We start from the raw sequence: 26,338 nt of genomic DNA on the forward strand, positions 1-26,338 counted from the left end.
GGTAAAGGAGGGTCTCTCGTGTGAATCCCTTGTCAACTTTGGACATAGATTAACTTCAATCTCTTGTGCCCCATGTGAAGTGCACATTCGAAGATGACTTCTTCATCCACGAGTGTTGTTGCAAGGTTGACTAGGTCTGGACGGGTGCCACGTGGCAGGTGCTAGGGTTTTTTTTCCATGTGAAATATTTAAATTGGCGTCTAAAAATAAAATGTGAGGCGTGAAAAGGCTGCCTCTTTGCCTCTCTTTTCCTCTTTGTCTGCACACGATTCTCCGCGCACCCTCCACACCCACACACACACTCACACACGCGATTCTCTACGCACAACACACTCGCACCGACGCACACACGGAGCTCTTACTCCCTGGCTATGGAGGATTCTTCTCTGCACAGAAGCCCAAGTTTCCATCTCGGCAAGTTTCTTGCTTATATCCGCCTTCGTTTTCTGCACCAATCGACCTAATCATCTGCTGATCGCCTTCATCTTTTGCGCCGATTAACCTAATCTTCTGCTAATCGCGATCAAATTTCCCTTTGCCTCTCCCTTCGATTTCGTGCCGAGCTGCCCTGCCATCGTACGCATTGCCGGCAACGCAATCCTTTAAATGGTTATGGCCATAGATTTCTGAGAGCTCGAATTCCAGTAAGTGTCAGTTTTCGTTTCCTCTGCTTTGCCCTATTTGCGTACACATTCTGTGCAGAAATTTTTCTTCAGTTTTTGGGTGCTGTTTTAATGCACTGACGAACAAGACACTCATGCGGAAGTGGATCGAAGGCATGGTGGAATCACATCGTACGCAGATTTTCCATGCAGTGGCCGGAGCTGGGGCAGGTATTCACACAGCTCTCTATATTTTCATTTTTCTGAAATAGAAAGAATGACTTTTTTCAACGCTCATGCCTTCTTAAACATGATGCATGTCAAAACATGGCATTCTTAAACATGATGCATGTCAAAACATGGCACTCCTCCTTAAACCAGTTATTGTAGCATGTTTAGATGCATCTGATTATCTAACACTTAATTAATTCCATAAATCAAAATGGTACTTATGCTTACTCAAGTCAGATTTGGGTACATCTGTTCATCTATACACTAAATTCATCAATACAATGGAACTGATGCTTACTCAAACCAGCCTAATACACGTCAAAATATTGTGAGTTAGCTCTCTCCTAGATAAATCTAGGAACATGCTTATAAGAAAGTGCAATTTATAACCTCATGGTAGTCATCCACAACTCCATCATGCATAGTATGGACCATACAATATGACATCCCCACTAGCGTCATCAGTGGCCAATAGTGGGTGTGGAACTTGGTATCAATATATGCTCCCACACACACACACCCCCACGCACGCGCACACACACAGAGGATACAATGGTTTATATAAGCATAAATAGATTCATTTGAACATCAAACCAGTCACAATACATGTCTCTAAATTTTCAACAGCTAAATGATACTTAATCTTTATTTGAACCAGTTATGATTCATGTGATGACCTGTCCTGATGCCTATATTTAGTACTTGTGTTCACTAAACCAGTTGTATTTTGCTCCTAATGTCCTAATGGTGCTGAAATTCTAAGCTACTAAAACTAGTTACCAGTAGCTTATAAGGTACTTATGCTTATTTGAACTAGTCCTTAAACCACTTATAAGGTGCTTATTTGCCTGCAAATTAGTGTGCTTATTTTCGTGTAGGGCTTTACAGCTCGGAAGTAGTGTATTGCACAGATGATGATATTGTTTTTGCTTGGTCTCCCTCATTTGTTATGTCTGTGCGCCATGCAGGTGCAATTGCTGCCACTTTTGTCTGCCCTCTAGATGTCGTGAAGACACGCTTGCAAGTGTATGGAAATTCTGGTGGAGCTTATCCAGGTGCTCAAGGTAAGCCAAAATGATGGGAATATGTCCCTTTCCCTCATGTCAACGTGAATTAGGAATACATAAGAGATGGGAGTATGTCCCTTGTGAAGGTGAACAAGGAATACATAAGAGTTGGAAACACACACGATTTATGCACAAACTGATCTCTCTCACACACACACACACACACACACACACACACACACACACACAGGGGAGAGAGATTCACCTAATATACTGAATGTATTAATTGCAGGAATGAGTATTTACAATGATTACGCAGATTTGGGCTCTTAAATGATGTGCGCTAAGCCACTGATGCATGTGACTTGAATTTACTTGCTTATCCAAGCTGTATAGGGCTGCTAAAACCTGCTGTGCTAGGGCTGTTAATGGCTGATCCAAGCTTTGCTCTGCTGCACGGGGGCTTGGCACTGAAGATGTACAACTGAATGCTGAGATCTACGTTTCTAATCCTAGCCGTACTATTTATAGGGCTCATGATTGCTCTAGCTGGCCAGCCTTTTGCAAGTTCAGAAATGACCCCTTGGCCAAGCTAGTTTACACATGCTTAGCTGCCCGAAACTGCTCGTAAACTTATGATTATGTTCACTTGTAACTAAATTAATTGGTGCGCATGACATCTTCTCCTGGGTAACTTAGAGAAGGAAACATAATTCAGCTGTGCTCCACCTCCACCTGGGTCATCCACTCCTTGCTTGTGTCCTCTTTTCAATCTTCGGGTTTTGGATATCATTCTGATCATCACCAAACTTATTGAGATCTAGTCATTATAACATGTGGCTCCAACTTCCAGAATTCTGATTGTTCAAACTGAAAAATCCTCTTTCTTTCAGATCAAAGTGTAGGTACTGCACCATATCTTCAGGCTCATCTTTCGATTGTGGATCTTGCTTTGCTAATTCCATTGGAACTGCTGACATGTGAAACACTATTAGACTCACCTCATTTGCCACTGGAATGAACTTGGAGAATGAAATCTGATGAATTTGGATTATTGATGTTGCCACGAACACTCGGTTCTGTAGTCTCTTAGAGACTGATTTTGATACTTACATTGACTCTGTTGTGCATGGCTATTGTGTGAGTGCCGCAATGCGGCATTCTTTTCTATTAATATCTCAGGATTTGGTTTTTACAAGTACTTGGCCACGTTTACAAGATAGCATATCTGTGTACCTTTTTGTGCTTTTATTTGTCTCTTCTTTTTATATAAACTTGGTCAATCACGTCCACCATTTTCTATTCAACAGATTGCTCTGTTTTGAAGTGCCATTCTTTGATGTGCACAAGGCACTATTGTACATGGTATGTATTGACGTGCTTTGTATCAATAAACTTTCTATTGTCTGATGCAGGAGGCATTATCGTAGGAACTTTGCGGCAAATCTTGAAAGATGAGGGGTTCAGGGGTTTATATCGTGGTTTATCACCAACTATGTTTGCATTGCTTCCAAATTGGGCAGTAAGTTATCTTTAAATATTCTATTGCTATGTCTTGAACCTTCACAACTTTGCTGTAGTTGTACACCATTTTGCATGCTTTTGGAAGAAGTTAAGAATGTGTACATTTTTTTACTTCAATGGTATTTACTTTGTGCACAAGCATTTGTTGTCAATCCCCTTGTGATCAAATTTGAGGTTCGTTTGATTGCAAATGGGGGTTTCTAGAACACAGGAGGAGATGGTGGCATCTCAGGTGGGAAGTGTGGGCTCCAAATAAGGAGGGAATTGAGGGCTCGAAATGCTTGGGCAAGGTTATGAGAACCATTTTGAGTTTTGGAACCAAAGTGGCAAAGTCTTGCTTATACCATAGTTCATATCATACGTTTCATATTGCCATTCTTGAGGGAGAATGAAAGGTATGATTCAGCCTTTGGTGGAGTTCCATATGTGGCCTTAAATTTGGGGCCATATATGCTTTTGGGAGTTCGGACTTAATGACGCTTAGCCATTCACATTGGAGTCTTGGATAATTTCAAAATTGACACTTGATAGTAGTTTGGACAGTGGACTCTGTAGATACATTAAGGCTGAAAACTTTAAACTTGAAAGTAGAAGCCTAGGCCCTTGATGGCCTGTAAACTTTGAAGATAAAAAACTTCAAACTTTGAAAGTTGATACTTGAAACACGAGAGAGGAAAATTCATTAAACTTCAAAGTTTACAGAGATGATTGCAAACATTGTACATCATAAACCAGAAGACAAAATTCACACAACTTCAAACTTCAAAGATTGAAAGGCTCAAACCTCAAGAAGCAAATCCAATGACTAAAGATGCATCATGCCATGACTCCTTTGTCATCATTGTGCTTCCTCATCATCATCTTCTTCCTCCACATGAGAGGGAGATGAAGCATCCTCATTAGCATCTGTCTCATCATCACCTTGCTCTGCAGTGGCAACTTCCACTTCTGCGTTTTTGCCTCCTAGTCTCTCATCCTTCTCAGGCTCTTGAATTTCTTGCAAGGCAATCAGCCTTTCATCATCTTTCTCTTTATTGATCATCTCTAAAGTCACCTCCATCTGGGTATATAAACTAGCTTCTTGGTGTTTGTGGCCTTCAACATGTTTCTTCTTTTTGTATGAATGAGAGAGAAAGTGCTCCGATTTCTCTCACATGGAGAAGCTGTTCTTCCTTGAGAAAGCACACAAATTGCAAGTTGCTTCAATTTGGGAGTACTTGCACCAAATGCCTCCCACCACTTGACTGTCTGATGCATTCTCTTCTCAACTTTGCAAGTGCACGAGAGAAGAAACCCCCCTCTTATTTGTACACATCCAACTCACTTCTTGCTCATTCACATTATATACACAATAGCGTTGTATGAGGGTCATCCATCCATTATGAACCTCTCCATCTGACTCTTGTCCCCTTCCTCTCCAAATAGGATGCAATACAAAATCTGCAACATGCAAGGGAGAGTGCATCATGTCCCACTGTTTAACACACAAATCCTTTATTTCTCCAAGCTTGGCAGCATCAACACCATCCATATTTTGTATCTTCTCTACCATGTGATCTGTGAGCTCATAAATTAGCCACATTGTTTCTCCCTCCGTGTCAACCAAGCGAAGAATCTTTAAGATTGGGGCAAAAAGCTTCACTTCAACTTGACATCTTGCCCTAAAAGAGCTTCCCAATATGATACTTAACACCTCCTCTTCAGCCATTGGGCAGAAAGTCTTCCATGAATACCACACATCACATACCACCAATCTTCTCAAGCCATTGTATACCCTGACACCTGTTATCAAACAAATTTGCAAGTACTATGAATGTGTATGCAAATCGTATTTCAGTTGCCTTTAAAAGTTCCTTTGTGCTATGCTTTCTAAACAAAGCCATAGCTTTTTGCTTCCTAGTAATAAACTTGACTATCTTCTTCCCTTTCTCTAACATTGGAGCAATCCAATCAAACTTGCTAATATTCTCGAACAGCAAGTCCAAGCAATGGCAAGTACAATGGATGAAGAAGATAAATGACGATTCTTCCTCTATGAGCTTTCTTGCATGCACACAATTTGAGGCATATGCATACTTGAACCACATTTGCAGGACCAAGTTCAAGAATAACATCTTTCAAGATGCCAAAAATATATCCTCCTGACTTGTATTGGCCACTGGTATCCACAGACTTGAGAAACACCGTGCCATGGATAGAAGAGGCAAGAACATTGATAATAGGCCTCTTTCTTTTGTTCGACCAGCTATCACACACAATAGAACCACCATTTCACTCTTCTCTAACTCCAAGCAAATCTTTTTCCACGCATTTAACTTTTTCTTTGAGGTCCTTTATACGCAAAGTGTCGTAGAAAGGTGGCTTGAAGCTAGGTTCCACTTCCTCAATGGCTCTTATCATGTCAAGAAAGTAGGGACTCTGGATCTTATAGAGGAGGATATCCTCTACATAAAAGAATCTCTTTGTGGTCATTGTGGCATTTTTCCTTGCCTGTAAGTGGCAAGTTGCAAGATTGCCTTGCATTTGACTGCATTTAGAGACTTTTTGTCTCTTTGCTTGCATGTCCTGCACCGTCGCTCACATTGCAAGAGCCACTTGCTTCTCCCAAATTTGCTACTTGAGCTTCAATATCATGAGCTCCATCTTTTGGCAACAAGCCCACATGCAATGTTCTGGGTATATCTTTGGCATTTTGGGGGGCACTAGTACATTTGTTAGAAGTCATCTCCTGTCTTTATGTTGACACCAGGGCCTTTGTTGTGGGTGTGTGTTTCTCGTTTTTCCTCACTCCCCGTATTTTTTCTCCATTTTTCCCTACTTTTTTGTGGCTTGGGTGGCAGTTCTGTGGTGGAAGAAGGACCTCTGAAGCTGGCCGACTACATTTGTACATGTTGGTGCTGGCTGATTGTGTTGCTTCAGGTCCACGACCTCCCACATGAGCTGGCCGACACCCCTGCGGCTGGCCAACTGGTTTTTGGCTGGTCGTGGAGGTTTGGTGCCAGTCAGCTGCTTCTGAAACAGGCCGACTGCACTTTGGGGGCCATATAAAATGGCCCCCCAGTCCCTTGTCACATTTGTATCACTTCGGGATCTTCTTTGTGTATATAGAGTAGAGTTACACGCCTCTCTCTCTCTCTCTCTCTCTCTCTCTCTCTCTCTCTCTCTCTCTCTCTCTCGCGCTGTTGTTTTTTGCATTGCGTTTGCTTGTGTTTCCAGATTGGTCATCATCTCCGCTGCGCATTCTGACATGGTATCAGAGTCCTAGGCTCTTGATTGTTCTTGGGATTTGTGTGAGCAAGAGGGGGACTGTTGTGTTGCTGATTGGTGGACTGTACGGGACTGTTTGGGAAGAGGAGAAGCAAGAGGACGGCGGGCTGATTTGTTGGATAGCCACTTGCAGGTCTAAGTTCTTCTTTGTTCCCACCCACCCACCCTTTTTCAGAGTACATCCTTGCAATGCCAGATCTGTTAGAGATGGCCAAGAGGCATGTGAAGATCCCTACACTCCCCACGTTTCCGGTGGACCGTCAGTTGGACGGGAACAACTACGGCATATGGAAGGTTATGATGGAATCTGTTCTGGAGTCTTATGACCTCGTTGATTTCATCGTTGTTGGGGTTCCACGGCCGGAAGTAGAGGAAGGGGAGTATCGTTGATCCGAAAGGACCGGGAGGCACATGCACAGATGTGGGATCGTGTCAACACCAGGGTTCGTTCGTTTATCTTCCTCAACTTCACACTGTAGGTAATCAATCATGTAAAGCATATGACGCTGGCCAGAGGTATATGGCAGCATTTGGCTTCTCTTTACAACAGGGAATTGCCCATGAAGAGGATTTCCTTGGAAGTACAAATGCGGGTTATGAGCCCTGCAAAGTCGTTGACGGTGCGGGAGCATATTAACAAGCTGTAGGCTCTTCAGCAAGAAGTTCTTCAGGCTGGGAAGGAGATATCGTCAGAGGACATGGCCATAACCTTGCTGTCGCATTTGCCCTCTCAGTACTTAGAATTTTACTCGTCTTTGATTACCAGTGGCAGGCTCAGCACCATCACGTGGGAGGAGCTTGTGCCCATGGTCTTGGACCAGGAAGAACGATTCACGAACCCTCCTCAGGGTGGAGGTTCGGAGGCCTTAACTGGCCAACAGTCGAAAGGCCGTAACACGGGCAAAGGGAAGGCTTCATTGGGGAAGTCTTCTGAGAAGAAGTCCGTCGCTGACCGCGAGAAACTAAAGGCAGAGAGGACTTGTAATGACTGTGGCAAGAAAGGCCACTATTGGAGGCAGTGTCCCAAGCGGAAGACCGAGAAGGGTGAAGATTCCTCAGTAGCAATCATGAAGACTTCGGCTTTTGTGCACTTGGAGGTGATGGACATCTATGTTTCATTTTCTTCAGGCAAGGAGGAGATTGGAGACTGGAGGATTCTCCGCAACGGATACTCGGGAGTGGATTCTAGACAGTGGTGCTTCCAGGCACATGACTCCTACCCGTTCTGATTTACAGGATCTCTGCAGGTATTCTGGTCACATTCTTATTGGGGATACATCCACTATTCCAGTTCGCAATGAGGGCAGGTTGGAGATAGTTCTCGATGGCAGAGGGGAGAAGCATTCCTCCCAAGTGTTGTATGTTCCGTCACTTGGTTTTCATCTGTTGTCAGTGCATCAAGTTTGCAAGACTGGCGTACGGGTGGAGTTTGATGAGCATTTTGTTGCTCTCCAGGACAAAGCAAAAGGCGAGGTGGTTTGGGAAGGCGGAGTGGAGAATGGAGTTTACAAGCTTTCAGCACTCTCTCTCCCAAGTCCTTAGGTTTGTGATAAGTGGCAGTCTGGTAATGGCCACTTAAGTGTGGATACGCTGCAAGTGCAGGCTTTTCGGGACCAGATGGTGGATAGCTTGTCAGTTGATGGCAGCAATTGGCAGGAACTTTCCAGTACTGATGTGGTGGTTCTTGTGTTTGTCAGCCAGAGGAAACTGAACAGGTAACTTATGCTCTGATGTCTCGTAGCATTTGGGACAAAGAAACTCTTGTAGATGAGGATGTTCTTTCCACGGGGACCTCTCGGAAAGCCAGGCAGGTGGCAGTTGATTACATGCAGTAGGAGGTGGATTCTCCATGCTTTGTGGTTCTGGATTCAGAGGGGGTGGTTGACAGGTTCCAGAAGGCCTTGCGTGGTCTTCAGCAGGTTTCCAGGACTTAGCTTTGCACCGTAACAGGTGTTGATCCTTGTGAGCAGTGTGATGCCTCTTTGACTCGGAAGCAGAATGGTTCATTGATTTGGTTGATGGACACCAGATTGGACGGGAGCTTCCTGATGAGGCAGTTGAGCTCATGGTTGCAGATGACTCTTTGGGAGGCAGGATTGCGTATCTTGTGGTTTCTGCGGCATGCGAAGGATCATGGACTCTTTTACACAGGAGGGGGATTGATTGATGGAGTCCGACTCCACGGTTGGAGTGACTCAGTTTGGGGAGGAGATCCGGACACAAGGAGATCTACTTCAGGCCCAGGAGCAGTTTTATGGAGTAGTAAGAGGCAGTCATCTTTTGCCTTGTTGTCGACAGAGGCAGAGTACTGGGCTGCTTGTGATACTGCTTGTGAGGTGGTGAGGTTGCAGAGGTTGCATTGCAAGATTGGGCTTCCACTGGAGGAACCCATGGTCATCTAGAGGCACTTTGTTCGTGAACAGATCGTTGTTGATGACATCTTGCTGGAGTTTTATTCGACGGAGGACAATACGGTGGACCTCTTCACAAAGTCGCTATCTCAGGATTTGCTCAGGCGGCACCCCTGTGGTTGGTTTCACAGCCAGGAGTTGAGAGGGGGTGTTAGAAGTCATCTCCTGTCTTTATGTTGACACTAGGGCCTTTGTTGTGGGTGTGCCCGCCCTTGTAGGTGTTTTCTCATTTTTCCTCACTCCTCGTATTTTTTTCCCATTTTCCCTATTTTTCAGTGGCTTGGGTGGCAGCTCTGTGGTGGAAGGAGGACCTCTGAAGTTGGCCGACTGCATTTGTACATGCTGGTGCTGGCTGATTGTGTTGCTTCAGGTCCACAACCTCCCACGTGAGCTGGCCGACACCCCTGGCCGACTGGTTTTTGGCTGGTCGTGGAGGTTTCGTGCCAGTCGGTTGCCTTTGAAACAGGCCGACTGCACTTTGGGGGCCATATAAAATGGCCCCCCAGTCCCGTGTGACATTTGTATCACTTCGGGATCTTCTTTGTGTATATAGAGTAGAGTTACACGCCCCTCTCTCTCTCTCTCTCTCTCGCTGCTGTTTTTTGCATTGTGTTTGCTCTCGTGTTCCCAGATTTGGTCATCATCTCTGCTGCGCATTCTGACAACATTTGCCCACACCATGGCCAGTAATGCATAAAATATGGGCCCTTATACGCAAAGGGCCACCGTTTTGCTCATGCCCACAATATTTGCATCTTTATGTAAACATACTCTTGCTTGTGGGTCTCACAATAGTCACGTGCTTTCATTCCAGGCCTTTGGGTCTCGGTCTCTGCAGCTTGAATTTGGAGTTTGTCCCAATTTTACAAAAACTAAAAAAGTCCCAATTTCCAATGTCCAATGTTCACTTTTTTTTTTCCTGGAAACAAGATTCTTCTATTAGTTAACAAAAAACAGCCTTGAAGGGTGAATTGCCTTGTTTCCACCCTCAGAAATGCCAAACCCTTCCTCTCACAAAGGGCCAGAGGAGCATCTCCGAGACAGTCTCGAGTGAGTGAAAAGAGAGACTCTTCACGCCCTGTTCAGTCGTGTGTACTCTTGCAGTTCTGCACCTCCAACAGCCACCTTCAGTGTTGCGCTGCCTTCCACGAGAGAGAGGGAGATGAGAAAGCCCTGCTCGGTTGTGCGCCGCCTTCCACGGGGGGGGGGGGGGGGGGGGAGAGAGAGAGAGAGAGAGAGAGAGAGAGAGAGAGAGAGAGAGAGAGAGAGAGAGAGAGAGAGAGAGAGATGAAATGTTATATTAACGTCTTCAAAAGGCCAAAGTGACCTATGAGACCAAAGTTACAACCATGTGACATCCGATACACTGTCTGGAAAAGAAAAGAAAGAATTGAAGGTAAGTATCTAGTCCTACAATACATCAGTAGGGAGCACCCGGAAGCAGCAACTAGGGAGAGTGGGAAGCTAATGCTACTAGTCAAAATGGGGTACATGAATACATGAATATGGGGGAGTACAAAAGTGTCAGTGAGTACAACAGTATATGGCTGGAGTCGTAATCATCCTAGGAGCTCTAGCAGGGGTCTCTGCCGGATGGCCTGGATATCTACCATAGTGAGATGCCTGGTCGGACGAGCCCGATGCCTCGCAATGATGCTTTGAATCCTCCGGTGTAGGCACCGTCTCCTTTTCCCTCTAAAGAAGTTAGTAATCTGTCTTTGTGTGGACTCCCTGCCAGTCGGGCGTCTGCTCCTGATAATGGACTCTCTGAGCCTGTGGATCTCTAGGAGATAAAAACCCAAGCATCGCTGATCACAATAGTCCATGACTCTAGCCAGTGGTCCAAATCCCTCTCCGAAAAGGCAATGGTAGCGCCCTCGAATCTCATAATATGCTGTGCAGCGACAGATGTAGTGCTCCTCCGTCTTTGGCTCTATCCAACAAATCTGACAAATCCTGTCCCGTAGAGGTATGCCTCTAAATCTGCCTGTCTCCATCTCTAACTGATGTGAAGAGGTGCGGATCTGCCCAATGGTTTACCTCAATCCATGAGACAGATGGGTATCCATGTAGCTCAGTCTAAGTATAAAGCCATCCTCAGTGGTGCGGAGAAGATGGTCTCTATAGAAAGCCATCTTCGTCCCCAACTCTTGTGAGGGCTCTAGCCATGTCCTCCTAGTGTCCAACTGAATGAGGTCCTGTCTGATGACTACTAATCTCAGAATGTGTCAAGGTGAGAGAGGGTGCCTCCAGAGAGTATTGGAAGGGTGGAAGTCCGTCTAAACTGAACCCGTGGAGCTCAAACCAGGATGCTATGTGCGCATACCAACATGAAGTGTCTCCCTCCATGGCTAACTGATGAGAGGACTCTAAAGCAAGTCGTGCATACCTGTGTCGGGGAAGCTCCCAGGTGCTATGAATGAAGGACACTGATCTGGCAAGAGCCTCGACTACGATCGGTGGTGCTCCCATCTCGGCTCTGATAATCTCATGGGGTACCAAGGCCTTAGCCCGAATCATCCTAGGGATCATGGACACAAGTGGTCTCTCCATCGATCTCCATCCATCGTATGTGCGTCCTGATCGACTGTGACGATCTAGGCTAGGCCCCCAGATCTGTACTCCATATAGCATAGCTGATGTGACCAGCGTGTCAAAAAGCCACAGCTTAGTGCGTGGCTCTTGAAATTGTACCTGTGAGCACATCCTCTCTAGACCTCCTAGTGCTGCATATCCTCTAGTCAATCTGGCCTCTTCTGCCCCCCCCTCATGGAAAATGTGGGCCCAGTGAACACCACTCCAAGATATGTGTATGAGTCAATGTCATGGCCCTGTGAAAATGGAGCAGGACAAGTGTGGGCATGGTGGTTGCAGAGTCAGAATATTTTATGATTCACATGGGGGGTGCCCGGACAGTGTTTAAGATGTGTGGACATCCCTAGGTGTGAAGGGGGGAACTAAAAACATTAAGTTTTAATGTTTATTGAAGTTTGCCCCTAGGCCTTAGTGGCCCTAGGAACTTATTAAGTTGGGGCCCTAGGGATTAAATTGAGAAGGAGTTTTCTCTCTCTTCTCTCTCTCTCTCTTCCCTTTTTGGGGAGTCGTGTAGCAAAAGTGGAGAAGCCCTCATGCGCTTGTGTACTAGCGTGGAAAAGCTCAAGAGAAAGGAGAAGGCGGCTGTTTTGCTGTGGCTGTAGCTGTTTTTCTGAGTAGAATCAGCCGTACAGCACTGTACGGCCAGAACTGGGCACTCTCTCTCTCTCTCTCTCTCTCTCTTTCTCCTCTGTTGCTGGCGGCGCACAGGACAGCTGCTGGAAACTCTGCGCAGAAGCCCTGTACAGGCTGTACAGACTGTTTTTCAGCAAGTACACCTTGTACAGCTGCCGTACAGTGTACGGGCAGCAAGGTACAGAAGGTACAGTTGCTGCAGAGGTGTTAACAGGTGCTGGACAGGTGCTGGACAGGCCTGTTTTCTCAAATTCAGGCGACCAGAATCAAGACAGCCAACTGTTTGAGCAAGTACAACGCCTGGCACGTATCTCGAGGCGGTACAGACGGGTACTGTGCAGATTTTCAGATCTGTACTTTCAAGGACAGCATAGGAGTGAGCATCAGGAGGAGGATACAGGCAAGTGCAAGCACACGTGTGAAGCAGGATTGTGGATTCAAGTGCCTGCAGGCACAGATTAGTGCTGTTGCTTCCTCCAGTGTTGTTTCACGAGCTGAACTTGGTAAGCCTTGACTCTGTTCATCTATCTCTCTTTCTATTGCTTGATGTCTGCTACAGGTATGTGTTATCTGGCTCCTTGTGAGAGGAGGAGTATGGCAGATTGACAAGGGATTAAGACAGAGATTGAACAGCATATGTATGTTGAGCTGAGAAGATGTATCATGCTCTTGAGTTATGCCAGATGTATGCCCATGGCTGGCCTGCTTTGTGAACTTGGCTGATCAGAGGGAGGCACAGTGTGTTGCTTGAGGACACAGATCTGTGTGCATAGATCCTCTGTGCTGAGAAGGATTTGTGGGCAGTCAGATTGGACTTACAGGTGTAAACTCTTGGCTGGTCTTTGTGTTGTACTCAGCCATACATATCATTTTAATTGAATAAAGAAATACCGCAAGGGGCGCCAAGCTTTGGGGCCAACAGGTGTCGTTGTGTTTTCAGATTTGGGCACTCTAGCTCCAATCTGTGTTTTGTTTATCATCTAGACTACAAGTGGACGGGTGATTGCTCTCACCGCACTCTGGTTTTCTATCAGAGGGCGGTTTCAAGGTTCCGTTGCCGGGACTAATCATCAACTTTCTGAAGGGGGTGAGCTCGTGGATTGCTTTGGAGAAAGCCATCGCTGAAAATTCAGCAATCATGTCTGATAGAGAGGAAGAGTACTTCTATCAAGAAGAAGAAGAGCAAGAGTCTTCTCCTGAAAGAGATGTATCTGAGGATATTTTTGCAGGAGAACAAGCTGCAGATGTTGAGCCTTATGAGGATGTAACACAGCCAGAAGATGTGCATGGTAAAGAGGATGATGATGCTCGGTTCAAAGATCGCTTGGCTAGTGTTATGGATACTTTTATGCAGCTCACTCAGAGTGAGAGGTTTGCTGAATTTATGAGATCTCGCACAGAGCCCCGCACAGAGCCCCAGAAAAAGAAGAAGAAGGTTCGTTCGAAGAATCTTTCTCAAGGTCATAGTGGTACCACTCCACAGGATCCATCTCCTGCCCAGTTTCCGAACATGCAGCATGCTTTTGGTGCTAACCCACAGAGTTCCTTCTATGGACAGCCACCTATTCCTCAGCAGAACATGCATCCAGGGTACTTTGGTGGTGGCTCGGTGTTCCAATCCATGACTGGGGGTTATCCTCAGGGAGGCATGGGTATGTATGGGCCTTTTGGAGCCAATTTTCAGCCTGGCATGCAAGGGAATATGTATGGTGGTATGCAGTCCGGTATGCAAGGAAATGTGTTTGGAAGCATGCAACCTGGGATGCAAGGCAATATGTTTGGTGGCATGCAGCCAGGTATGCAGCATGGAATGTATGGAAACATGGCTGGGATGTATGGTATGCCTGGTGTTGAAATGGGAAATGTTGACCCAATGATGGGTATGAATGTTGGGGGCAGCAATCTTACGAAACCACTTCCATATGATAATCTAACGCCTATGGGCAAGGCGAAGGATTACAAGGAAGGGGGAGCTGCAGTGAAGTTTGACACTTTCAGTGGAGCCAAGGATAAATTGAAGGCACTTACCTTTTTACAGCAGTTTGATGCTGCTTTTTCTGGTGGGAATTACACAGAGTCCTCTAAGGTGAGGAAAGCTGCCACTTTTCCCAAGGGCAATGCTTTGCAGTGGTGGTCTACTCTTCTTTTGCAGGGCATAGCACCCACCACATGGGTCCAATTCAAATAGGTTTTCTCTTCCGTATGGCTCACATCTACATTTGAGGTGGATGTTATGACCGCATGGCACAAGTTGGATGCTTCAAAGTGTGATAGTTTGGAGGATTATAACAAGAAGTTTTGGGAAGCTCTACTCCCAGTGACTTCTTATCGTGCCGTGCCTTTATCTGAGCAGGTAGAGAAGTATTGTTGTGGGCTGCCCAAGGAGGTACGAGATTACTGTATAAAGACAAGAGTAACGAACATGTCACAGATGATTGAAAATGCTATGACAGCTAATGCGTTACTCACAGGTGGTTCATCTGGATTTAAGGGCAGTAAGAAATTGAGCAAGAAAGCTGAAAAATTTGGGCATGCTTCTCATGATGCTAAAGGGTCTACAGAGACAAAGTATAAGAAGTTGCCAATGCCCAAAAGGACTTCTGAGGAAAGACAGGCTTTGAGAGATGCTCAAAAGTGTTTTTACTGTACTGAAGAGGGGCATATGTCATTTAATTGTCCCAAAAGAACGTCCAAAAAGGACCCTGACAATAAAGGAGAGCCCAAGCCAAAGAAACCAAAGCCTTCTGCAGGCTTAGTTCCTGATCTTGTGGGGGAGCAGCTAAGTGGTGAAGCTACAGAGTTGTGCAGAGCATGGGGCAAAGTGAGAGATCAGAATGCTTTGATCTTCTTTGACACAGGTGCTAGAGCCAATTTCATTTCACCAGATTTGGCTGGCCGATTGGGGATTCGCGCAGAGGACATGGGGCCGTTACATGAGGCAAATATGGCTTGTCCAGGGTATGCAGAACCCGTTACTCCTATCATTAGGAAGCTTCGGCTTCATTTGCAAGGTTATGTGGCAGCGAGGAGTTCTTCATCATGCCTTTGGATGGCTGTGATGTTTTGTTGGGGATGCCATGGTGCCATAGGGTACATGCGGTGGTGGATACTTACAATAGGAAAATTACTCTGACTCATAGAGGGAAAGAGCATGTATTGGATGTAAAACTCAAAGGGGAATCTGTTCCTATTGTATCCGCTTCGGCGATTTCATCAGTAATGAAAAAGCATCTTTCCGCGTACTTGATTTATGTAAAGGATGCACAGGATGATGAGTCTAAGTCTAATTTGTCAATGTTAGATAAGGACAGGGCTGATTTCTTAAGTGGGTTTCAAGACTGTTTTTCCGAGTCATTGCCAGGAGAATTACCTCCTGAGAGGCCAGAAGATCATGCCATAGATCTGATTCCTGGTAGTACTCCACCGAATAGACCGCCATACCGAGTTAGTGTAGCCCAACAGGAAGAGATTATGAGTCAGGTGCAGGAGCTATTGAATAAGGGATTGATTCAGCCTAGCTCATCACCCTTTTGCTCACCTGTGCTCTTAGTGCAGAAGAAGGATGGTTCTTGGCGCATGTGTATTGATTACAGGGCGCTGAATAAGAATACCATCAAGAATCGATTCCCCATACCGAGGATCGATGACATCTTGGACCGCTTACAGGGCTCCACAGTTTTTAGTCGTATTGATTTGAAAAGCGGGTATCATCAGATACGCATTAGACCTGAGGATGTGCATAAGACAGCATTCCGAACCACATTTGGGTTGTATGAGTTCTTGGTTATGCCCTTTGGTTTGACAAATGCGCCTGCCACATTTAACAGAATGATGGACAGGATTTTCAGGCCTCATAGAGAGTTTGTGGGCACATTCTTTGATGATATGATTGTGCATTCACGAACTGAGGAAGAGCATAGAAGGCATTTGGCCATTGTGTTTGCAGAACTCAGAAACCATAGGTTGGTGGTTAATGGCAAGAAGAGTGAGTTCTTTTTGCAGGAGATACATTTCTTGGGGCATATAGTGTCTGGTCATGGAGTCCGTATGGATCCAGCAAAGGTGGAAGCAATACTTAATTGGCCAGCTTTGAGGACCGTGCATGATGTACGCAGCTTTCTAGGATTGTGTTCCTATTACAGGCGTTACATACGGCACTTTGCTGAAATTGCTTCACCTCTTCATGCTTTGACGAAGAAAGCAACTCCGTTTAGATGGGCTGATCGGGAAATTACAGCATTCAAAAAGCTCAAAGAAAAGCTTACTTCGGACCCAGTATTGGTGTTACCGGACCTCCGAAAGGCTTTTGTTGTCCAGTGTGATGCATGTGGAAGTAGCATTGGTGCAGTTCTCATGCAAGAGGGACATGTGATAGCCTATGAGAGTAGAGTTTTGCAAGATGCCGAGAAGCATTTGCAGGTGTATGAGAAAGAGATGTTGGCTGTAATTCATGCTCTTTCTACATGGAAACACTACTTGCTTGGGGCTGATTTCACTGTGCAGACAGATCATCAAACCTTGCGTTATTTCCTCACGCAGACTAAGCTTTCAGAGAAGCATATGCGTTGGGCAAACTTTTTGTCCATGTTTCACTTCCAGATTGTGCATGTGGAAGGCAAAAAGAATGTAGTGGCAGATGCTTTGTCACGCAAGCCACAGGTCTCTGCAGTTTCACTTGCTTATCATCATGAGCTTGATGAAATGAAAGAGCAGTATGCCCATGATGAGGATTTTGAAAGATTGTATGATCAGATGTCTGAGGGTCAGCGGCATGAGCATTATACTCTCAGAGATGGGTTTTTATTGATGCATGGCAGACTGTGTGTTACCAGGCCATTGCGACTCAAGGTTATGATTGAAAGTCATGCTCCACCGTATGCAGGTCATAGAGGGATTGACGCCACGGTCAAAGCAGTGGAGACTTTCTTTTATTGGCCAACCTTGAGGAGAGATGTTGATGCCTTTGTGAGGCAATGCATCGTATGTCAGAAGGTAAAGTTTGACCGTTAGAAGACACCAGGGTTATTACAGCCTTTACCTATTCCGGATAGACCTTGGGAGAGCATTGCCATGGATTTTGTATTTGATCTTCCACGGACACAAACGGGAAATGATGGCATCTGGACTATCATATGCAGGTTCAGTAAGCAGGCTCATTTCATTCCCGTGAGGAAGACAATTAAAGTGGATCATATGGTGAAGTTGTTCATGGCGAACATCTTCAAGTATCATGGCTTGCCTACGTCTATCATTAGTGACCGTGATCCACGGATGACGAGTTTGTTTTGGAGAGGGTTGTTTGACAACATGGGTACAACTCTCAAGTTTTCATCGTCATTTCATCCACAGACAGATGGTCAGTCAGAAGAGGCTAACTCTACAGTGTTGGATCTTCTCAAGTGTTATGTGTCAGAGCACAAGCAACAATGGGAAAAGTATCTTCCTTTGGTGGAGTTTGCATATAACAACACTGTACATAGCTCGACAGGCAAGGCGCCTTTTGAGATTGTAGGAGGAGGGAAGAAGGTTCCACCCATTTTGCATACAAAGGATAAGATTTTTGAGGCTGATCAGTATGTGGAGAGCTTGGATGAAGCTTATCAGAGAGTTAAGTTGGCCCTCCAGAAAACTCAGCAGAAGCAAAAGAAAGCCGCAGACCGTCACAGATGTGATTTACAGTTTGCATTGGGTGATTGGGTTCTTTTGCGCTTTGAAAAGGCTAGACTCAAGAAGATGAAGGGTAAAGAGCGCTTATTCCCTAAGTTGAGTATGCGATATTATGGGCCTTTTCAGGTTTTGGAAAAGATTGGTGAGGTAACCTATCGTTTAAAGTTACCAGATCACTGGAGGATTCACAATGCTTTTCACGTGAGTCTTCTTAGACCTTTCCGTGGGGATGTGCCTGAGGATGTATCAGATGAGGCTCAGCCGGAAGTTGAGGAACTTGATGAGGTTCTGATTCCAGAGCAGATACTGGCACATAAAGAAAGGAAGGTACGAGGTAAAGTTTCCCGTCGCTATCTTGTGAAGTTCAAGAACTATTCACCGATGGATGCGAAGTGGATGGAGGAAGGTGACTTAACAGATTCACCTCAGGTTTTGCAGCTTTATCTCGATGCCTTTGAGTTAGAGCCGACTCTTATTGTGGCTCATTCAGGTTCAGCAGAGCATGGGTCTGGAGCATTACCTGATGCTCAAGAGGGGGGTAGCACCTCCACTCCCTTGATACAGACAGGCTCAGATGACACCTAGAGGTCGCTTGGTGCAGATTTTATCTCATCCGAAGGTACTGAGGCTGACAGTACATCTGTTTATGGGACTTCTATGATATATGTGTACTAGTCACATGGAGATTTTTGGTGGATATGTATGGTTCACAGTGGTATACAACTTGGACTATTACTATGCCATTGGATTGCAGTGAATGATGATACATGTGTATGGCTCAGAGAGATTGGGACGCTGATCTTGCCATATTGTATATTTCACTTTGGATATTTTGATGCATCACCAGAATGCAATCGAGGACGCTTGCCATCTTTCAAGAGGGGGGTATGTCATGGCCCTGTGAAAATGGAGCAGGACAAGTGTGGGCATGGTGGTTGCAGAGTCAGAATATTTTATGATTCACATGGGGGGTGCCCGGACAGTGTTTAAGATGTGTGGACATCCCTAGGTGTGAAGGGGGGAACTAAAAACATTAAGTTTTAATGTTTATTGAAGTTTGCCCCTAGGCCTTAGTGGCCCTAGGAACTTATAAGTTGGGGCCCTAGGGATTAAATTGAGAAGGAGTTTTCTCTCTCTTCTCTCTCTCTCTCTTCCCTTTTTGGGGAGTCGTGTAGCAAAAGTGGAGAAGCCCTCATGCGCTTGTGTACTAGCGTGGAAAAGCTCAAGAGAAAGGAGAAGGCGGCTGTTTTGCTGTGGCTGTAGCTGTTTTTCTGAGTAGAATCAGCCGTACAGCACTGTACGGCCAGAACTGGGCACTCTCTCTCTCTCTCTTTCTCCTCTGTTGCTGGCGGCGCACAGGACAGCTGCTGGAAACTCTGCGCAGAAGCCCTGTACAGGCTGTACAGACTGTTTTTCAGCAAGTACACCTTGTACAGCTGCCGTACAGTGTACGGGCAGCAAGGTACAGAAGGTACAGTTGCTGCAGAGGTGTTAACAGGTGCTGGACAGGTGCTGGACAGGCCTGTTTTCTCAAATTCAGGCGACCAGAATCAAGACAGCCAACTGTTTGAGCAAGTACAACGCTTGGCACGTATCCCGAGGCGGTACAGACGGGTACTGTGCAGATTTTCAGATCTGTACTTTCAAGGACAGCATAGGAGTGAGCATCAGGAGGAGGATACAGGCAAGTGCAAGCACACGTGTGAAGCAGGATTGTGGATTCAAGTGCCTGCAGGCACAGATTAGTGCTGTTGCTTCCTCCAGTGTTGTTTCACGAGCTGAACTTGGTAAGCCTTGACTCTGTTCATCTATCTCTCTTTCTATTGCTTGATGTCTGCTACAGGTATGTGTTATCTGGCTCCTTGTGAGAGGAGGAGTATGGCAGATTGACAAGGGATTAAGACAGAGATTGAACAGCATATGTATGTTGAGCTGAGAAGATGTATCATGCTCTTGAGTTATGCCAGATGTATGCCCATGGCTGGCCTGCTTTGTGAACTTGGCTGATCAGAGGGAGGCACAGTGTGTTGCTTGAGGACACAGATCTGTGTGCATAGATCCTCTGTGCTGAGAAGGATTTGTGGGCAGTCAGATTGGACTTACAGGTGTAAACTCTTGGCTGGTCTTTGTGTTGTACTCAGCCATACATATCATTTTAATTGAATAAAGAAATACCGCAAGGGGCGCCAAGCTTTGGGGCCAACAGGTGTCGTTGTGTTTTCAGATTTGGGCACTCTAGCTTCAATCTGTGTTTTGTTTATCATCTAGACTACAAGTGGACGGGTGATTGCTCTCACCGCACTCTGGTTTTCTATCAGAGGCCGGTTTCAGTCAACATACTCCACTGTCTCCTGCCCATATGTGAAAATAGGTGCTGATCTCCAGACCCACTGAGCTGTAGTGTTAAACACCATAACCTTGGTCTTACCAAGGTTAACTGAGAGCCCACGGTCCTGTGCATAAGCATGTAAAGTATCCAAGTGCCTCTGCATACCCTCGGGTGAGTGCTATAAACACAATATCATCAGCATAGAAGAGTAGAGGTATCCAAGTGCCAGCCAACTGGGCTCCTCTGTCCCCTCGTGTCCCAATATAATGAGAGATCTCATTGGAAATCCTTAAAGCCACAGTAGATCCTCCTCCCATGTGCTCTACTCTCCTCAATGATAGCCCTGAGGGTAAAGATATGATCCAAAGTAGAGAATCTCCTCCTGAAACCGGCCTGTCCTTGAGCTCGGACCCCTTGTCTCTCTGCCCATCTGCTCAACTCCCACTCAAGAATAGAGGCATATAGCTTGGTCAGCAAGTGACCAATCATAATGGTGCGGTAGTTAGTCGACAGGCTCGGATCTCCAGACCTGAGTACCGGCACAATCGTGGAAGTACTCCAAGTCCCAGGAAACCCCTCACACATGGCTCTATTAAACATGAGAGCTAGCAAGTCTGCAATCATATCTCTAGCATGTATGAAATGCTCGGCTACAATGCCCTCATGATCCTGTGCCCTCCCTGTATGTAATCTCATGATGGCCCTCCTCACCATCTCTGCTGTGAAGAAGGTAGAAGTGGGTGGACAAGGCTCTGGAGGGTTCGGTAGTGGTGGCTGCTTTGGTACTGTGTAGAGGGAGGCTGCATACTCGCCTCATGTATCTGGAGAGGTAATGGCCGGAGGCGGGGGGTGCACTCTAAGCAATCTCCAGGCCTCCCTGTTGGCATTATCATCTCCAGATTGGGCATATATGTGCATATTTCATGCTGTATCTGGCCAGATTTATGAGGCCATGCATTCATCTTATTTTAGATATTTGTCTGCTATTTTTGTCTATTTCTTAGACATTATTCTAGTATTTTTTGCATAGTCGGCCAGCCCATTGTTTTTATGCTGGCCAACCAGCTCTTGTCCAACCTATAAATAGTTAGCATCATTAGCACTTCATTATTTAGCCATTGCTGTTGGTTGTATGCACCTACGGGCAGCCCTCGTGCTCTACTTCAGCAGATAACAAGTTTTCTACTTCAGTTCTTTTGCGCATGTGCTTCTTTGCAAGATCTATTTGCTGTTTTTTCTGATTTACAGCCATTCTTTCATGGTATCTGAGCCTAGTGTTGCAAAGGGACCTGCGTTTTCTACATCTACTGCTGTAGGCAAAGATCCACTGCATCTACATCTTCAAAGGAGCTGCGTTTTCTGCTATGGACCTGAGTTTTCCATTGAGGAGCTGCGTTTTCCACTGAGGAGCTGCGTTTTCAGCCTGAGATCTGCGTTTTCAGATCTCAGCCCCGTATTTTGGTGCTACAACAGGGTTTTAACCGAGGGGAGTCATTTCTTACTTCTCCTATTGGTTTCCCACCCTCCCATCCCTTCTTCTCCTCCTTTCTCTTTGCTGCACTCAGCTTTCGAGGAGGAGTTTGTTGATTTTCTGATCAGCTCTTTTGAAGAGGAGGATTTTGCTGCGTTATCGGAGATATGGCTTCTAGTCATAGTCATTCTTCTCACCCGGGGATTCTCTTTTCTTCTCCCCGATCCCAAGCCCCAAATTCACAGGGATCTTCTTTCCAGCTTCTTGTTTCTCTACCTTATTCCCAAATACCTGCTTCTTTTCCTTCCATATTCCCCACCACCACCACTTCTCTTGTTGCTCCCCTCCCACAAACCCTTATCCCAACCCCTTCCATGTGCCATCCTATTCACCCCCTCAAGTGAGTGATTCCATGAAGCTGATTGCTGCCAACTACCATACTTGGTCGTTTTATACGCAATTGCTTCTTGAAGGAGCAGGTGTGTGGCCCTCTGTCACCACTCCTCACTTGGTGGATCCCGCGTTTCGTGGAGTTTTGGATGCACGGGCCTGTCTCATCATCATCCATTGTATGACACCATCTATCCAGGCACAATTCATATCTTCCCGGAGTGATGCCAGTCAGATGCGGAATGAGATTCAGAGGAGGTTCGGGAGAGTATCTTTCGTGAATATTGCTAAGTTGGAGGCGGATCTTGAGAAGATTACCATCAGTGACTCAGATAATATCATTGATAAGATTGGGGAATTCACAAGGATTAATTGTTAGCTTGAGGAGTATGGGAGCTTGATCAACAACCCGATCCATAAACTGCTTGGTAAGCTGCCATCATCCTTTGACCCTTTCAAAGATCACATCTACTTCCGTGAGCCTCTACCCTCTTTGGAGGAAGTTGTGACTTACTTACATGACAAATGTTTATTGAGAGGCAAAGGGAAGACAGATTATGCTTTTGTTGCCCAAAGTAAGGGCAAGTTCAAAGGAGGCAACAACAACAAAAGTGAGAAGGGCAAAAGCAAGGGTTCTAAGGAACCCAAAGGTTCCAAAGAAGAGGAGTGTGCCTATTGTGGCAGGCCTGGCCATACGGAGGCTCGGTGTTTTGCAAAGCGTAATGATTCCAAAGCCGCCAAAGCCAAGGATGCTGACAAAGATTCCAAGGATAAAGGCAAGGATAAGGTTCCAGAGGAGGGCAATGCCAAAGTGGCATACATGTTAGTTACAAATTCTTCCGTTTCTTCACAGGATTCCTTCCTTGTGGTCACAGAGATCACTTCTGATGCAGAGGTGAGTGCCACACATGAAGAAATTGAGTGGATTGGTGATAGCGGCGCTTCGACACATATGACCTGTTGGGGTAAAGGCATAATGCCCACCCTTATAGTGTGTACAAGCCCATAAGTTATAGTACATAGTACACTTAGTACTTTTAATGTACTAAGTGCACTATGTGTACTAGTGCAATATACATGTGTGATAGGGGAGTCACACACACGTCTTGGTGAGTTGACTTATCCCACAACTCTCTCTCTCTCCCTCTTGCTTCTCTGTGTATGTCTCCCACATGAAACTCTAACCCTATCTCTCCCATTCAACTGGTATCAGAGCCTTGAGCTTGGCACGAGCAGAGGAGCTTTCTGGTGCTCAGCAAGGAGCACATGCGCTGCAAACAAACGAGCTTGCTGTCGTGTTGGGCGCTGCAAGACAGTGGAAGTCGCCTGTGTGCAGTGTTGGCCACTAGGCGAAGGCTTTCAAGCGTTGGGCGTTCAACTGGCTACTAGGCGGATAGGCGAAGGCAGCAAGCATGCGTGAGCGAAGGAAAGCACCCGTAGCGCGAAGGGGAACCCAGGCGAACACACGAACCCAGGCAAACACAGCAACGAGCACTGGCGACGTGTAGCGGGCGCTGGCTACCGGTCGGAGGCGGCAACCGGCGTTGGAGTGTTGCGAGACGGCCACTAGGCGGAGGCGGCATCGCATCAACAAGGATTGCCCGCCGTGCTGCCGATCACGCCTGTCTCTTCTCGCCGTGGAGCTCCGACATACAGAGCCCGACGGAACCACGTGGTAGTATATGCAGAAGAGAGCAAGAGTAGTAGCAGTCCCGGTGGCGGCAGCAGCAGCACCTCCTCGTCTGGAAACAAAGAAAGCCCTAACATCGTCCCACGGGCAGCCTGGTATAGAGCTGAGGCTCTAGGCAACATCGTGGCCACATTCTACCCCAAGCCGTCCGTCTCTCTTTCTGACAGCGTCGATGCCATCCAAGGGCCTCTCAGCCGGGATTATGTCGTACAAGTAGTGGTGGACGATTATGACAAAGGGTATTTTGTCACAGAGCATGTAGTCGGGCTTGGGCTGGTCGCAGACGTGGCCCTGTTTGGGTAGGCGAAGGACCAGACGGCACTAATAAAAAGCAATAGGCAGCAATAGCTTTCTGCAGCAGCACCAAATTCAGCAAACCCCCCTTTCCTGCAACAAAAAATCAGAAATTACAAGGTATTCTGCTTCAAATTTTTTTTTTGGGATTTGCAATCGAGCAAGCACAATCATCAATTGAGCAGGTACAGGTGCCGAATTGCTTAATTTTGAGCAAAATTGGCAAAATTGGGTGACATTGGTCACAATCAGGATCAATTTGCAGGAAATTGGATGTCGAAATTTGGGGCTTTTGATGTAATTGTGCAATTAAGCATTCATACATGCTGTATGATGTGAGAAATCGCACATTCGGGCAAAATTGCAGCAAATTGCAGTGCAAATCAAGGGGCTTTTGTGCCGATTGGATTGATTTGCATGCAGGCAATCGCATTTGCTGCTTTGGGCAATGTGTTGATGCCTGACAAGCACTCAATGTGCCTGTAAATCAAGGGGCTTTCATGTATTGGATGTATATGTGGCCAGGGGGAAGCATCACGAAGACTTTGGATGCCTTCATGTGCGTCAATGTACCATGTATGATCAGCAATTGATCTTAAATCAAGGGGCTTTTCAAGATTTTATGCTTGTTGACTTGGCAAAGCAGCAGGCAAGACTCTTATGCCTTGAATCCTCAGAAATCAGCTTGCAGTCAAGGGGCTTTTGCCCAATTTCTGTTCCGGATTGTTGTATGCAGTGTTCGGGACTGTAAAAGTCTGATTTTCACTCATTTGGACAGCCAGGAGAGCATTTATTGCTACTGTACCTGCTGGTACAGATTTGGCACAGCTTTGTGCAAGTTTTGGCATGGCTGAACACTGATTTGAGTGAGGAAAAGGTTCAATTTCAGCGGCTGTACTTGCCAGTACAGGTTTGGTACATCATTGGTGAGCACTTGGTACTGTTGTACAGTACTTTCAACAGAGCACATTTAAGGTGCTGTCCTAAATCTGCAGCAACCAGATTTTGGTGATTTCATCACATAAAGTGGGAGTAGAGTTGCATTCGTGCTTCCGCAGTGGGAGATAAAGCTTGGGAGAACAACTGTGAGCACTTTGTGTGCTTTTGGTGCAGTGTTTGCACATTTTGCAGGGAGTCAGGCATTGACAGGTTGCATATTGCTATGGCAACCACAGGTGAGAGCTCTTCATTGCTTCACATCAAGAAGCTTGAAGGCTCACATAACTATGATATTTGGCAAACCCAGTGCTATAATGTGTTGTTGCTCCAGAAGAAGCAGCACAAGCCTATCAAAGAAAATAATCTCATTGAAATTTGATTGCTTCTGGTGTTTCTAAACACCACACTCTTTGGAGATCCCTCAATTCTAAGGTTCCTTTTCCAAGTGTTCTTTGGCGTTATTATCCCATGTTTTTTACTTCAATGTCCCTCAAATTTGAGCATATATATCATGATTTATAATCTTGATATAGTGTCTAAGATGGGTTTTTATTTGTGGATCAATCGTAAACTTAGCACATTGTTACTATCATATTGAGATTTACTTTTTATTTTGTTGTTTCTAACACCACACCCTTTAGAGAGCTCTCATTTCTAAGGTTCCTTTTTAAGTGATATTTAGAATTCTTTTGGCAAATTAAATAATTCCATGTTTTTACTTCAATCTCTCAAAGTGGAGATAGTATTTAACATTATCTTCTTCATATGAAAGGTGTTGTATAATCTCAATTAAGTTTAGTGTCATGTTTCCCTTGTCCTTCCAATATTGTTGCGTATGTATCTATACAACTACAAACAAATATGCCAAATAGTTGCGTCAAGATATAATCTAATGGCACAAAGACTGCACCAACAAATAGATGTTAGCTCAAACTACACAAAAATACCAAGTTTCCAACCAATCCTATAAGAAATGGGACTCGAATAATTCCCAAAATTCCTAAATTTGTCTTAGAAGCAAAAAACTAGTTTAAAAAAATCCCCTAAATATGCATTCTATGCCTGGGGTTGGTGTTCCTTTTGTTTAGGGCTTTGCTCATCATCAAGGGCAATCTAGCCATCCTAAGGGTGTAAAGCCCGCTTCTCTTACTGCTGAAGAGTGGGAAGATATGGATGAGCTGGCAGGATCTACTATCATGTTATCTGTGTCAGACTCTTTACTTTTCAGCATTCGTGAAGAGAAGACAGCTTGGGGAATGTGGCAGAGATTGCAGGACTTGTATGCCCA

General features: G+C 45.6%; 1 pseudogene across 1 annotated transcript in view; it reads left to right on the forward strand.

The window, feature by feature from the left end:
• Positions 1 to 223: 223 nt before the first annotated feature.
• Positions 224 to 26,338, forward strand: part of LOC147639941 (nicotinamide adenine dinucleotide transporter 1, chloroplastic-like) — a 96,468-nt pseudogene continuing 70,353 nt past the window's right edge. Inside the window, exons 1-4 of the transcript XR_015262198.1 lie at positions 224 to 644; positions 717 to 833; positions 1,802 to 1,897; positions 3,256 to 3,362. The product of XR_015262198.1 is annotated as a nicotinamide adenine dinucleotide transporter 1, chloroplastic-like (transcript). The remainder of the gene's footprint in view (positions 645 to 716; positions 834 to 1,801; positions 1,898 to 3,255; positions 3,363 to 26,338) is intronic.

Source organism: Cibotium barometz, chromosome 3 (assembly GCF_041138505.1).
Source record: "Cibotium barometz isolate CiBa-2024 chromosome 3, ASM4113850v1, whole genome shotgun sequence".
NCBI lineage: Eukaryota > Viridiplantae > Streptophyta > Polypodiopsida > Cyatheales > Cibotiaceae > Cibotium > Cibotium barometz.